This window comes from Ammospiza nelsoni, chromosome 30 (genome assembly GCF_027579445.1).
Source record: "Ammospiza nelsoni isolate bAmmNel1 chromosome 30, bAmmNel1.pri, whole genome shotgun sequence".
NCBI classification, from domain to species: Eukaryota; Metazoa; Chordata; class Aves; order Passeriformes; family Passerellidae; genus Ammospiza; species Ammospiza nelsoni.
In genome coordinates, this window is record NC_080662.1 from 1,320,945 (window position 1) to 1,331,302 (window position 10,358).

Genomic DNA, 10,358 nt, shown 5'->3' on the forward strand with positions numbered 1-10,358 from the left:
TCCTCCTCCTCAGGATCCTTCCAGGAGTTTTGCCATGGGGCCCCAAACCCCAAGTTCTTGGGACAGTGTCGGACATCCCTGATGTCCATCCAAGGTGTCCAGGGTTTTGTACTGGGACCCCAAACCCAAACCCCAAGTTCTCAGGACACCCTCCAGGCTCAGGTGGGATGTCCCTGATGTCCATCTGAGATGTCCAGGGCTTTGTGCTGGGACCCCAAACCCAAACCCCGAGTTCTTGGGACAGTGTCCCAGCTCAGGTGGGACATCCCTGATGTCCATCCAAGGTATTCAGGGTTTTGTCCTGGGACCCCAAACCCACACCCCAAGTTCTCAGGACACCCTCCAGGCTCAGGTGGGATGTCCCCACACCCCTCCAAGGCGCCCAAGCTCAGGAAGCCTCCCCGCGTCCCTCCCTTCTCCAGGAGCCACCGGAGCGGGGCAGAGGGCCAGCGGTGCCCGGGCAGGACACAAAGCCCCCGGAAGGCGGCGGCGGCGGAACAGAGGCGCTCAGTGTCCGGGCGCTGCCCCGGGCGGTGACAATGCTGGCGCTGTCCCCAAGCGGGATCTGTTTGTCCCTGCGCCGCCTGTTTGTCCAGCGCTCCCATTGTGCGCCCGCCCGGCAGGAGCTGAGTCAGCGCCGCGGCCCCGCCGGCCCCGCTCCCCACGCGCGACCGCTCGGGAATCCGGGAACGCGCGGGGGCACGGGGGGCACGGGGGGCACTGGCACCTGGGGGGGCACCGGTAACCTGGGGGGGCATTGAGACCTGGGGGGGCATTGGCACCTGGGGGGCGTCGAAACCTTGGGGGGGCATTGGGACCTGGGGGGCATTGGGACCTGGGTGGGCACTGGCACCTGGGGGGCATTGAAACCTTGGGGGGACATTGGGACCTGGGTGGGCACTGACACCTGGGGGGCATTGGTAGCCTGGGGGGACACCGGTAACCTGGGGGGGCACTGGGATATTGGGGGGGCATTGGCACCTGGGGGGCATTGAGACCTGGGGGGGGCAATTGGCACCTCGGGGGGCATTAGCACATTGGCACCTGGGCGGGCACTGGGACCTTGGGGGGGGTATTGGCACCTGGGTTGGCACTGGGACCTGAGGGGGCATCGGGACCTGGAGGGGCATTGGGACCTAGGGGGGCATTGGGACGTGGAGGGCATTGGGATCTGGGGGGGCATTGGGATCAGGGGGGACATTGGCACCTGGGGAGGGCATTGGCACCTGGCGGAGGCACTGGGAACGTGGGGGACATTGGTAATCCGGGGTGGCATCAGCACTGGTATCACCATCTGGGGGTGGCATTGGGACCTGGGGGTGACATTGGGACCTTGGGGGGCATGGTTAACCTGGGGATGGCATCAGTAACTTGGGGGTGGCATTGGGAACTTGGGGGTGATATTGGGATATTGGGGGGCATCGGCACCTGGGAGCGACGTGGGGACATTGGGAGTTACAGCGGGGCCTTGGAGGGCATCAGTAACTTGGGGATGGCGTTGATAACTAATAAGTGGATGGCATTGGGACCTTGGGGGTCACATTGGAACCTTGGGGATGGCACCCACACCTGGGCATGGCGCTGCCAGAAGCAGAGCCCGGAGATTTGGGACTTTCTCAGCACCTGGGCACAGCCCGGGCACCTCAAGGTGTGGCCGGCCCGTCCACCGGGCTCCGCGGGACCGCGCACGGAGGGAGCTCCGTTCATCCATCCCTGGAACTGGGAGAGCCCCCAGGAACCCCGAGAGCACCCAGGAACCGGGAGAGCACCCAGGAACCGGGAGAGTGCCCAGGAACCGGGAGAGCACCCAGGAACCGGGAGAGCACCCAAGAACCTGGAGAACACTCAGGCGCATGGAGGGAGCTCCTGGAGCTCCGTTCATCCATCCCTGGGAACCCTGAGAAGACCCAGGGACCAGGAGAACACCCAGGAACCGGGAGAACACCCAGGAACCAGGAGAACACCCACCCCGGCCGCCTCCCACGGCCCTGAGTCAGCGCTGGCAGCGCGGGAGCCACGCGTGACTCAGCCCCGGGCACGGCAGGAACGCGCTCCCGGTCCGACGGGTCCCGGGGAGCGGCAGAGCCGGGCCCCGCAGCCACGGGATGTTCCCAGGAGCTCCAGATCCCGCAGATCTCGCACGGCCCCACACCTGCGCTTCCCCAGGGAGGCACACCTGCAGGGCAGGGCTGGGAGCTGCTGCCGAGCTCGGCAAGGTCACGGCAGCGTAGCTGCGGCTGCCAGATCCCAAATCATCCCAAAGGTCCGGTTTGGGGAGCAGGGAAGAGCCACCAGACCCCAAACCACCCCAAAGGTCCGGTTTGGACTCGTTATGGGGCTAGGAAGAACCACCAGCCCCCAAACCACCCCAAAGGTCGGATCTGAGGAGCAGGGAAGAGCCACCGGATCCCAAACCACCCCAAATCTCCAGTCTGGGGAGCAGGGAAGAGCACCAGGCCCCAAAGCTCTGGTTTAGGCTTGTTATGGGGCTGGGAAGAGCCACCAGACCCCAAACCACCCCAAAGATCTGGTTTGGGCTCCTTGTGGAGGCAGAAAGAACCACCAGACCCCAAATCCTCCAAAACTTTGGTTTGAGCTCCTTATGGGGCAGGGAAGAGATGTCAGACGCCAAACCACCCCGAAGCTCCTGTTTGGGCTCCTTATGGGGCCAGAAAGAACCACCAGACCCCAAACCCTCCAAAACTCCAGTTTGGGCTCCTTATGGGGCACAGAAGAGCCACCACCCCCCCTGTGCCACATGGGAAATTCGGGAATTCAGTGTCCCCCCTTCAGTGTCACTGCCCCGGGCAGCGCTGGTGACCCCAATGGGGACCCTCAAGCAGAAGGTGGCACCACAAAGCTCCCTTTCATGGATGAGGTAGGAATGGGATGAAGAACCAACAGAGACCCCCGAGAGCCCCCTGAAGGGCCAGGTGTGACCCTCGGGGGACAGGAGCCGAGGGGACAGGGCAGGGGACACGTCACAACACAAACATTCCTGTGGGGACAGCCGGGCACAGGCGGACTTTGCCCCGGCGACAACACTGAGCCGATTCTGCTGCGCTGCCAAACCAGCCCCGGCCCTGGGACCGAGCCAGGCTGGAAAATTTCGAGTGCCAGGAGCGGTGAGGGCACGGCCCGGAGTCACCGGAGGGGACAAAGAAGGGGACAAACCGTGTGACAATGCCACCACTGCTGTGGGGACAGGGCTGGAGCCAGGAATTCCTTTCAATGTGTCACCTAAATATCCCCTTTTATAATTTTTTATAATTTAAAAAACAATATTTTATAATTTAATTAAATAATTTAATTTTTTATTATTATTAATAAATTATATACTTACATAATTATATAATAATATAATGTATTACAATAATATAATTGTAATGATATACGTTATATAATAAAAATAGATAACAATAATAAAATAATATATAATAATATAATATATATAATAAATGTATAATATAATATATATAATATTATATATTATATAATATTATATAACATATAACATATAACGTATAATATATAATATATAATATATAATATATAATATATAATATATAATATATAATATATAATATATAATATATAATATACAATATACAATATACAATATACAATATACAATATACAATATATAATATATAATATATAATATATAATATATAATATATAATATATAATATATAATATATAATATATAATATATAATATATAATATAAGCATTTTGAAATAATAATAACAACAATAACAACAATAATAATAGCAATAATGATAATAATATCAATGATGATAATAATAATGATTTTTCTTCTCCCATCACACCAAATTCTTCAAGATTACAAAGTCCTCCACATCCTCGGGATCTCCGTGCCGGTTCAATTACTGATAACGATGATGATGATGATGATGATAATAATAATAATAATTTTTCTTCTCCCATCACCTCAATTTCTTCAGGATCACCAATTCCTCCACACCCAAGACCCCGTCTCCACCAGAATCCCCCCATGGCCGCCCCTCACCCCCTTCTCGCTCTCTCCAAGGCTCTGAAAAGAACCAGGAGGGCAAAATTCCATTCGGAGCATCACAAAGGCGGCTGACGTCAGGGAGGCGCAGGGCTCCGGGCCAGGAGAAGGGAAGCTGTGTTGGGAAAAATGACAATTTCTGTCTAGGAAAGGCGGCTGTGAAAGGAGCCCTTCTGCAGGAACAAGAAAAGCCTTTGAACGGGCCGGGGAAAGCGGCTCGGCCGGCGGCCAGCCCGCCGAAAAAAAAATATAAAATAAAATAAAAATCCATGGACACGGATTTCTCCTGGCTCGGAGACACATCCCGGCTTGGGGGGAGGCTGGAATGGTGCCCTGCTCCCGGCTGGGGTGGGGCTGGGAGCGGGGGGAAGGTGCTGATCCAGCGGGCGCAGCGCCGGGAGAAATATTAAAAGAAAAAGGCGAAAATCCCAATTTTCCCTCTTGCTCCTGCAGCCGGGGGTTTCGGAAAGTTCCCCCTGCACCCACAGGCACCTGGGAATAAGAATTTCCCATAAAAATCTGGTTCCTGCTGAGTCCCAGTGTCCCCGGTGAGGTGTGGGCTGATGTTCACCCCATCCCAGCTCCAGCAATCCCAAATGATCCCAAAAAAGGAATTTGCCCCCTGGATTCTCCCTGTGCTTGGATCCTTTGATGTGGAGAGGATGAGGATGAGGATGAGGAGAATGAGGATGGGAGGAAAAATGGTACCAGGGGAGGTTTAGGTCAGAGCTTGGGGAAATTCCTCCTTGGGAATGGCTCATCCCATCCCAGCTCCAGAAATCCCAAATGATCCCAAAAAAGGGATTTTCCCCCTGGATTTTCCTTTGATCCCTGTGCTGGCAGCTCTGCAGGGAGAACCGGATCCGTGATCCTGAAACATTCCATGGTCCTGAATAAATTATTCCATGGTCCCAAATGATTCCATGATCCCAAACGATTCCACGGTCCTGAATAAATAATTCCATGATCCCAAATGAACGATTCCATGGTCCCAAATGATTCCATGATCCCAAACGATTCCACGGTCCCGAATAAATAATTCCATGATCCCAAATGAACCATTCCATGGTTCCAAACAATTCCATGATCCTGAACCATTCCACGATCCCAAATAAATGATTCCGTGATCCCAAATGAATGATTCCATGGTCCTGAACCATTCCATCATCCTGAACCATTCCATGATCCCAAATAAATGATTCCGTGATCCCAAATGAATGATTCCATGGTCCCAAACGATTGCATGATCCCAAAAATATGACTCCATGATCCCGAATGATTCCATGATCCCAAATGAACGATTCCATGGTCCCAAATGATTCCATGATCCTGAACCATTCCATGATCCCGAATAAATGGTTCCATAATCCCAAATGAGCCATTCCATGGTCCCAAACGATTCCATGACCCCGAATAAATGATTCCATGATCGCAAATGAACGATTCCATGGTCCCAAACCATTCCATGACCCCGAATAAATGATTCCATGATCGCAAATGAACGATTCCATGGTTCCAAACCATTCCGTGATCCCAAATAAATGATTCCATGAAACCAAATGAACGAATCCATGGTCCCAAACCATTCCACGACCCCAGAGGATTTCCTGGCCTGCAGAACCCTTTTTTCTTTTTTGGGGTGGCAGGTCCAGGCAGGAGGATGGTGCCACCTCCTGGCATTGCCGGGCTTCTCACTGGGAAGGGAAACTGAGGCACAGAGCGGTTGTGCAGCCCAAATTCCTGGCATTCCATGAAAATCCCGGTTGGATTCCTCAGCCGTCTCAGGGAGAGACGGGTCAGGCTTCAAGGAGTCAGTTCTGCCTCAGCTAAACCCCAAAATAAACTTTTTTTTGGATCTCTGGCAAGGAGAAACCCTCACCTTCCTCCAGCACAGCCTTGCCAGGGATTCCCTGGCTGAGCTGGGAAAAAACTTGGCTTTTTCCATGCTTTTCCATGGCTTTTTCCATGGTTTTTTTTTCCCATGACTGAGCTGGAAAAAAAAAAAAAAATCCTTCCCAAAATCCCATCCATCCCTGCCCTCAGGATGGGAAATGGATCGGGAACACTCCTGAGGATGAGGATGATGAGCCCCAGCTGTCCTCGCCCTTTGTCCTCACCCAAACTCCACAAAATTCGGTTTTTCCAGGTTTTTTCCGGGCACTAGAGGGCTGCAGAGACCTGCGCTTGCAGCTCCTGCGAGGAAAACGGGAACTGCGGGAATGGGGCTGGATCTCCTCTCCCTAAATGAGGATTTGGGATTTTCTGCTCCTAAACCCCAAACCAGCCCGGTTTGTCCTCAATTCCGGCCCAGAGCAGTGTCCTGGTGGGATCTGAGCATCAGCCTGGACAAGGATGCCCCATTCCCTCTGGAAAACTGAGCCCGGGAATGATCTTTGTACATTAAAGGGGAAAAAAGGGGGGAAAAAGGAAAAAGGCTTTTTTTGGCATGTAAATGAATCCCATTTTTGGCACTGAATTCAGAGAATTCACAGAATTCACAGAACCACTGGGTTGGAAGAGACATTAAAGGCCATTGAGACCAACCCATGCCCCAACTAAACCATGGCACCAAAGGGGAAAAAAAGAGGGGAAAAAAGGGAAAAAAGCTTTTTTTGGCATGTAAATGAATCCCATTTTTGGCACTGAATTCACAGAATTTAGAGAATTCACACAATCACAGAATGACTGGGTTGGAAGAGACCTTCAAGATCATGGACTCCAACCCATGCCCCAACACCTCAACTAAACCCTGGCACCAAAGGAGAAAAAAAGGTGAAAAAAAAAAAAGAAAAAAAGAAAAGGCTTTTTGGCAAGTAAAGGAATCCCATTTTTGGCACTGAATTCACAAAATTCGCTGTGAATTCAGTGGATTCAGGGGCACTGTGGCTGCTCCTGGATCCCCAGAAGTGCCCAAGGCCAGGTTGGAGCTACCTGGGACAGTGGGAGGTGTGGGACTGGATGGGCTTTGAGGTGCCTCCAACCCAAACCATTCCAGGATTCCATGGGCAGGTTTGGATGGGATTTTGGGAAGAAATATTGGGAGAGGGGCTGGGATGGAATTCCCAGAGCAGCTGTGGATCCCTGGAAGTGCCCAAGGCCAGGTTGGAGCCACCTGGGACAGTGGAAAATGTCCCTGCCCATGGTGACAAGGATGGGTTTTGAGGTCCCTCCAACCCAACCCATTTAGAATTCCACAACCCCAGACCTGGATCCTCCCCCTGGATCTCCAGGCAAGGCTGCCAGCCCCTGCTTTGTTTTCTGTTTACTCTTCTCTCCTCTCCTCCGCTCATGAATATTTATCTGGAGCTCCAAAATAGCCAAGAGCACTTTAATCAGGGCCTATCTGCAGCCTAATCAGGGATCAGACTAATGAGGAAGTTCAGAGCTTCAGCTCCTGCTGCAGGAGACCAAAGTTTGCTCCCAGCTCCAGGACTGGAGCTTGGCAAAGCCTCCTTTGCATCTGCCCCCGTTCCCAGAGGAGAACACCAGGATTTACTGCTCACATCTGGTGCTTCAGAGCTCCTCAGCTGGAGACCAGGCGGCGCTGGAGATGCCACCAGGGCCGGGGTTGTCACCAGGAAATTATGGAATGAGTGTGGTGCTAATTCAGCCCTGACACCTCCTGCGCTTCCAGCCGCGGGGATCTCGCTTTTCCAGCCAACCTCACCAAATCCCCATTTTTTCCTGAAATTTTTTGTTTTTTTTCCTGAATTTTCTCACATGGCTGGGGTTGAATTCTGATTTCCATGCAGAAAAAATGCTGAGCTCCTCCTCTGTTGAGTCTTCAGCTTCGCCATCTCCCCTAACCGGGATTTTCCGACAGCGATCGCGTCCGGAGGGAGGGGAAAAATAAAACCCCCAAGATAAATAAAGGTAAAACTTTTTAAAGGTTTAACAAACTCGAAATGAGAGCTCCTGAGGGCTGCAGGCCTGTTTTTTTTTCCTCCCTCAGACAGAGAATTTTGCAGAAAATCCTTTAACACGGCTCACATGAAAGTCTTGGCTTCCCAAAGTCTCCTCAGATATACAGGACAAAAGCTCCCATTATCTTCCCCCTTTTTCAAGCACAGCTTCACGGGATAAGGAGACACAATGCACCTGGATTAGGTCTTCAATGCAGATTTGCCAGCCAGGTTTTCTTTTTGAAAATCTTCATTTATAGAAAAAGTGAGGATTTCAAACCAAATAATTCCTCTGCTGGGGTACGACCCTGCTCAGGGAGGCAGAGTTTAAATAACGTGTGGTGTTTCTTGTTTTGCTGCTTCCTGGGGGGATTTCTTCCCTTTTCCTTGCATAATGAGGAGCTCTGGGCCCAATTCCATCACAGGGATGGAGCTCCAAAGCCGCTGGAATGGCAGGAATGTTGGGAATGGAAGGAATGGTGGGAATGGATCTTAAATCCCATCCAGTGCCATGGGCAGAGAGACCTCCCAGTGTCCCAGGTGGCTCCAGCCTGGCCTTGGGCACTCCCAGGGATCCAGGGGCAGCCACAGCTGCTCTGGGAATTCCATCCCAGCCCCTCTCCCAATATTTCTTCCCCAAATCCCATCCAAACCTGCCCATGGAATCCTGGAGTGGTTTGGGTTGGAGGAGACCTCAAAGCCCATCCAGTCCCACCATGGATCCCACAATTTCCACAGACCAGGGTGCTCCAACCTGGCCTTGGGCACTTCCAGGGATTTCAGCTGCTCTGGGAATTCAATCCCAGCCTCTCTCCACCCTCCCAGGCAGGAATTCCTTCCCAAAATCCCATTTAAATCTCCCCTTTCCCAGTGGGAGCCACTCCCTGTGTCCTGTCCCTCCATCTCCTGTCCCCACTCTCCTGGAGTCTTACTCTTGAGGCATCAGGAATCCAACTCCTTCAATCAATCAATCAATCAATCAATCATTCCTTCAATCCATCCATCCATCCATCCATCCATCCATCCATCCATCCATCCATCCATCAATCCTTTCATCAATCCCTCAATCAATGACCTGCTGAATCATGACCCCACCAACTCCCCACCCTCATCAGCCTACCAAAAAATTACTCCCTCCCAGTGATAATTATGGATTTAAACATTTTCCGTCAACTAAGACAATATTTTTCTCATCTCAATTATTCTGTTTCTTCTGGGAAGAAAAAAAAAACCCCACTCCAAACCCCAACTCGCTCAACCCATCAATTTATTTGATGTAAATTTGAATTTATTGGATAAGCTCCACAGCACGGGGAATATTTTCCAACTTGTCCGTGGTGGTGAAAAGAATCCTCATTTCTCCATTTAGATTTAAAAAAAACCAAAAACCCAAACAGGGAATGAGAAACATCAGCATCAACAGATGGACAAGGCAGCGGGAGAATTTGCAGGAGCCACCTGAAGTAAACGAAGCTGATGGAATTTGGCATTTCTATCACAACAGATCTGGAGCAGAAGCTCCCAAATTCAGCCTGACAAACATTTTAGGTCTCCTTTCCCCAGGATTTTTTCTGCTCTGCTGCTGCACCTGAGCAACAAAACGGCCCCAAAAATAAACAAATGTCAGAGGCATGATCAAGGCTCGACCCGACTGAGGCAAAGCCAGCAGTTTATACACTTTAAAAACCAAGATTTTGGGTATTTCACGGCTTGGTGGATGTGGTCCTGACACAATTTTCCAAAAAAATAACAGCCAGATTTTTGTGGGGTGCTGATGATGATTGGAAGAGCTGGTTTGGGAGATTATCAACCCTTCAACCTCAAAGACTCCTTCGTCTGCAGAGAGTTCCAAGCCCAATGCTCCAATTTGTGTTTGATTAGGCCCTTTCAAAGCCTCTCTCTGGAATGAAAAGGGAAAAATATAACATTGTTCTTTTCAATTCCAGCAGAAAAGCCTGAGATCAGGCTGTTTAAAACAAAAAAAAGGGTGTTTTTTCCCATTTCCCACCATTCTGCAGTGAAAAGCACCTTGTTATAAATACAAGACAACTCAACCACCTCCTGATGATAATGACCCAGCCAATTCATCATAACAAAATCTCAGTGTCACTCTTGGAATAATCATGGCAAAATACCTCAAAAACAGGGGAAAAAGGGGAAAAGGAGCACTCCAAATTCTGCTGTATCTGGGGGATTTGCTTGTGAGAACAGTGAAAGTCAGAGGCTTAAGTGATCCAGACAAATATTGAGCTGTTTCATTTGCAATTTGATTTTAACCACGGGCACGATGAGGGAAAACAAGAGTGGCAGCGTCGGCGTTCCCGATATTAATAAAATATAATTAGCAGGGAGATTTGCATAGGAGGAGGAAAATCACCTTAATTCCCCTTCCCTGCTCCTGCCAACCTGGCTCGTGCTGCC